The sequence below is a fragment of the Choloepus didactylus genome, chromosome 27, assembly GCF_015220235.1.
Source record: "Choloepus didactylus isolate mChoDid1 chromosome 27, mChoDid1.pri, whole genome shotgun sequence".
Classification (NCBI taxonomy): Eukaryota; Metazoa; Chordata; class Mammalia; order Pilosa; family Megalonychidae; genus Choloepus; species Choloepus didactylus.
In genome coordinates this window covers 418126-424047 of record NC_051333.1, presented here as the reverse complement: position 1 = coordinate 424047, position 5922 = coordinate 418126, and positions in this window count along the sequence as shown.

Here is a 5922-nt window from a genome sequence, read left to right as displayed (position 1 = left end):
GGGGAGCCCTGGCAGCCCCGGAAAGAAAGCCTGTGCCCGCCCGGCCCTGCCCAACAACTGCACCTGAGGGGGGCTCCTGCCATGGCTCCCTCCACCAAGTGAGGGTCTTCAGTCTCCGGCCTGCAGGCAGCATCAGGCTGGGAAAGCTGATACCCTGAATGGGTTAAAAAAAACCAACAGAAAACCCTAAAAGTGGCGTTGAAACCAGATCAGCCACCAGCCCAGGGCCTCAGATCGCAGGGGCTTGGCTGACCAGGGCCCGATTCCGGCTGCGTCCCCCACAGAGCCCTCACAGGGCGTGGGGTTCTGACAACAGGGACAGGGAGAGACGGGGAGGCCCCTGGGAAAGGGGGACGGGCAGCCTGGAGGGCTGGGAAGCAGGCAAGTGGGGGGTAAGCAGAGAAGAAATACAGGAAAATAAGCTGAGGACTCCAAAGAGCTCGGCTGCTGCGCTGGGGCCTCGTGGTGGGAGGGTTTGGGGACGAGAGTGGCCGCCCTCCACAGGAGGTGGGGGACCCTCCACAGGGGTGGGGAGGACAGAGGAGGGCGGGAGGGGACGGCGCCCCCACCCCAGGCCCTTCGGCCTTAGGAGCTCCAGGTCCCACAAGTCGGGCCGGCAGGGGCTCAGGCTCAAGCACTTTCAGGTCGCCCCGCTTTCCCAGCAAAGCCCCGGGGCGCGGGGCGGCCCCCCCAGGCCCCGGCTTCCCGGGCTCGTCGGCTCCTCCGCGGGGCCGGGGCCCCACTCCTCCGAGGGCCGAGCCAGGTCCGGAGAGGACGGGCTTCCGGACGGCCGCTGAGGGGCTGCCACCCGCCCGGCCCCGGGGGTAACCGTCAGCCTCCGCCGGCAGATGCCGGGGCCGCCACCCCCCGGCTGCGACACCCCAAATAGTCACCAGAGCCTGCCGAGTGTGCCCTGAGGGGGCCCCAACGCCTCCTGCGGCGCCTCCACAAGCCGGGCGGGGTGGCCTGGGGCGCCGGCTCCCCCACTGCCGCCGCTGGCAGGGACGGGGTGGGGAGGGATGGCGGGACGGACTCCCTCCTCCGCACCAGCTCGGTCACCCAAGCCCTGCCCCGCGCAGCGCGCTCCGCACCCGGCACCGGGGCCCACCCACCTGCCGCCCAGACCGCGCGGCCTCTGCCGCCTCCTCCGCCTCGATGGCCCGTGCCGGAGGCAGGGAGTCGGCAGGGCCGGCTGGGGAGAACAGAAGGCAAAGCTGGGGGGACCAGTTCCCTGCCGGCCAGACACCCCCAAACTGCCGCCTGCCCAGGCCCCGGGAGAACCGAGAGCAACCAGCCCCAGACGGGAGGGCCGGGAACCCGGGCCCAGCCCCCGGGGAGCGCGCCACGCAAGCCCCAGGCTCGGGGCCGCCAGGCCGTCCCGTTTACAGAGCCCAGCGGCCAACAACGTGCAGGGGCGCTCAAGCCCGGGGGGGGCCCGGAAACGCAGTCCAAAGCCGAGCTAGCACAGACAGAGTAACAGGCGCTTCCGCAGGCTGGCACTGTGAATCGCAACAAAACTTTTGGAAAATCATGTGGAAATTTCTACTGTACATGAAAAGTAGCATCCACATGCCTTCTGTCCAAGGGTCCTGCCTTGAGGAACTGAATCTCCACACGCAGGCACCTACGTGGGGTATTTTACTGCAGCTTCAATTGAAGGGGCAGGGACTGAAACTAAAGTAAATTCCACCTCTCGGACAATGAAGAGCCAAACACACCCGACGCCACGCAGCCCGGCTCCAGACGGCTGGGATCTCTGCCTGGACGGGCTTCCGTGAGGGGCTCCAGGGTGCAAACAGCACAGGCACGTCGTGCCCCGTGGAAACCGCCCTCTGCACTGGCGTGTGGTGTGCATGTGTGACGTGTGCAGACAGGCGGGAAGGGACACGCACCAGGCCCTGCCATTTGGGCTCTTGTTAGCAGGGGTGAGGGAGTAGGGAGATTATTACTTTCTTCTTCATATGGAAATGGTTTTCACTGGTTGTCGTAAATACACCCATGATCTGTAGAATATTTCAAGAGGAATTTAATAAAAAAAAAAAAAAATACTTTGCACGCTGTCCAGAACCTACAGGAACTCTGAATTTACAGCATGGGCTTCAGGGCCTGCACCACCCAGCCTTCCCCCCAGTACCCACCGTGGCATCACCTCCCACTGCCTCCCAATCGCAGACCCCACCCCACAGCCTCCCACGGCCCGGCTGGAGGGGCCGCAGGCTGGCTGGTCACTCACGGGCCTCGCTGGGCTCCGGGCCCACCTGAGAATGGCCGACAGGCACTCTCCTCCTCACTCAAGGCGCGGGGGCTGCAGGGACCTGACAGCACCTCTGTTCCCATCCGAGGAGACAGGTTGCAAGGCTGGAGCACACGCTAACCCCCACACGGTGACCTGCAGGGGCAGCACAGACCCAGGCTCTGCCCCTGGGCCCACAGGCTCTCTGACCCAGCACCATCGGTCCCCGAGTCCAGGCCCTCAGACGTGGCAAGGCGGCCGGCTGGTACCTGCCAGTCCCTGCTTCCCACGCTGAGGGGTGGAAATGTGCCCACAACATTTAAGGGGTTTTAAGAGGCTGGCCCATGGCCTTGGCTGCCCTCTCCCATTCCCCCTGTTTCCTGCCTCAAAGGCAGGTGTGAGAGCAGGAGCCCAGGCAGCTATTCTGGCCCATGAGGTGACCTGGGGAGGATGCCAAGGGCAGGGTGGTGAAAACCTAGATGGGGCTCTGTGCTGTCATACATGAGGGAAATCAACTCTTGGGTAAACCACTGACTGGGGGTTTGAGTTCTATGCTGTCAATCCCAATCCTTCCAGAATTCCCAACCTCCCACCCTAACCCCCCTACACCACCCCCACCCCACCCCCCATTTACTCTAAAGTATGCTCTCCTCCGAGGCTGCAGCCTCACCTGGCTCCTCCAGGCCCTCAGTGAGGTCCTCCACCAGGGAGGCCGCCTTCTTGCCTCTCTCAGGACACCGTGCCACCACCCAGGGCTGGAACTTCTCAGGCAGGATGCCCAGGAACTGCTCCCGCACCAGCAGCTCCAGCATCTGCTCCCTGGTGCACATCTTGGGCAATAGTCATTGGCAGCACAAGGCACGCAGCTGAGCCAGGGTCTGGTGGGGCCCAGCTGCTTCCTGGGAGACAAATCTCCGGAAGCATAGGCAGGAGAACTCCAGGTCAGCAGGTGCCCTCCCAGGGATGGTCTCTGGTTCCTCCAAGCCACAGGCTGCTGCGCCTGGTGTGGGCAATTCTAGGAGCCTTGGGGAGTGCCTGGGGGTAGCAAACACCTTTTCTGAAGGCAGCATCATCAGAAAATGCAGCTGTCTCACCAGGAAGAGGACATTGGCCTGCAGCCCTTGATTGTAACTGTCCACAAACACGGAGCAAGTCACACACACGAGCAGCCAGACTTGGGGCTATGAACATGCAGGGACATGTGTCTGGCTCTCAGGGCTCGGTCCGGGCTGCAGCCCTTCCGTGGAACCAGAAAGTCCACAGACTGGCTGGTGGGGTGCCCATCCCACCCCAGACACCACAAGAGCAGGAGCAAAGGAGAAGCTGGGCCCAGACCCAGGCAAGCCTCTCCACCTGGCCAGGACACAGAAAGGATGTTTCGTTCCAATCACGTGCTTGAGAAATTCAAGACAATCTGTGTGGACACAGCCGTGGCTGGAATGTTTTCCCAGCAATCCCACTTTTACAGAAAAAACTGCAGAGAGGCAGATGGGACCAGCATCGCTGACCTCCTGGGTGAAATCGGGGTCGCTCTGGCACGTCCCCGCCAGGCCCCAGGACCCAGGCTGGGGTGGGAGGGTGTCAGGACCCAGAGGCAGTGGTTATTTCCTCCATTCATTGATACAAAACATCCAGAACAGGCAAATCCATGGAGAAAGGAAGTGGGGGCCAGGGCTGGAGGAAGGGGTGGCAGTGCCTGCTTAGTGGGCACAGGGTTTCTTTGTGGGGCAATGAACATGTTCTAAAATTGATTCTGGCGATGGTTGCACGATTCTGTGAATTCTCTAAAAAGCAATGAATTGTACACTTTTAAATGGGTGAATTTTATGGCGTGTAAATTAATCTCAATAAAGCTGTTTAAAAAAGAAAGAAATGTGGCAGGGGTCCAGCTGTCGACTGCTTCCCTCGCCCTCCGTAAAACGGGGTGGAGACAACTGAAGACTGCCAAGGACCCTCAGAAGACAGTCTAGGCGGGGTCCCGATTTCCTCAAGGACAAAAGACCGGTCACACCGTCATCACGCTCACCTCCAGCGCCATCACCCCGCTCTCCCCGCCTGTTGAGTCCCAGGAGGACTAAACTTCTCCCCAACCCCATCTCCCACACGCCCCTTCTCGGTCCAGAAGGGCCCAGCCCAGCCCCGTTCACCCTCCCTTCCCCTCCCCTATTGCTACAGGATCCAGCTGCCTCCTCCTCTCCCTCAGCCCCTCCTCCCCAGCTGCACCCCCATCTCCCTCAGCCCCTCCTCCCCAGCTGCACCCCCATCTCCCTCAGCCCCTCCTCCCCAGCTGCACCCCCATCTCCCTCACCCCCTCCTCCCCAGCTGCACCCCCATCTCCCTCAGCCCCTCCTCCCCAGCTGCACCCCCATCTCCCTCAGCCCCTCCTCCCCAGCTGCACCCCCATGTCCCTCAGCCCCTCCTCCCCAGCTGCACCCCCATCTCCCTCAGCCCCTCCTCCCCAGCTGCACCCCCATCTCCCTCAGCCCCTCCTCCCCAGCTGCACCCCCATCTCCCTCAGCCCCCTCCTCCCCAGCTGCACCCCCATCTCCCTCAGCCCCCTCCTCCCCAGCTGCACCATCTCCCTCAGCCCCCTCCTCCCCAGCTGCACCCCCATCTCCCTCACCCCCCTCCTCCCCAGCTGCACCATCTCCCTCACTCCCCCTCCTCCCCAGCTGCACCCCCATCTCTCTCACCCCCCTCCTCTCCAGCTGCACCCCCCATCTCCCTCACCCCCCTTCTCCCCAGCTGCACCCCCATCTCCCTCACTCCCCCTCCTCCCCAGCTGCACCCCCATCTCCCTCACTCCCCCTCCTCCCCAGCTGCACCCCCATCTCCCTCATTCCCCCTCCTCCCCAGCTGCACCCCCATCTCCCTCACCCCTTGCTCCCCAGCTGCACCCCCATCTCCCTCACTCCCCCTCCTCCCCAGCTGCACCCCCATCTCCCTCACTCCCTTTCTTGCCCAGCTGCAGCCCCCCATCTCCTGGTCCTGAAGGATCCAGCCTCCTCCTCATCTCCCTCTCTCCTGGCCTGGCCCTCCAATCCCCCAGGGTCTCTGTTTTCACCTTCAGGTCTGGGTTCTAAAGTGGCTTTCCCTCCAGGCTCCCTGAACACTCCCACCCACCCCATCCCCTCACCCCTCTCGTTTAACCTGTCCACTGACCGCCTCCACCCTGGAATTTGAACTCACAGGCAGGTCCCAGGGTCTGGGTGGTGCCCGCCTCGGTGTTTGCTGCCTGTGTGAATTACTTTAATGGTGCACTGCTCCCCTGCCACAAAGACCCATGTGGGCAGCGGTTTCCTTCTCCCACCCCAGCTGCGTCCCTTGAGGGCTCTCCGACGCCCCCGGCCGAGCCCTCCTGCTCTCCCTGCCCATCGTCAGGCCTGCCTACCCCTCTGCCGCAGTACCCCAGGGCCCCCCACGATGGGCACGCGGTATGCACCGGGCCTCCGGGTCTCTCCCACGGATTACTTATTCCTTACAAGGGAACAAAAGGTGCCTTTACGAGGAAGAAACTTGAGGCAAGGCCCGTCGTTCTCCGCTCACATTCGCGCGGACCAACATGGCAGCCGCCGATGAGACACGGGGAGGCACAACTTCACTTCCGCGTTTCCTGCCAAGAGCACACACTCAGACCCAATCCCGAGGACACAGAGGCAGGCCCCAGCCGCGGGACATCCTGCACCACG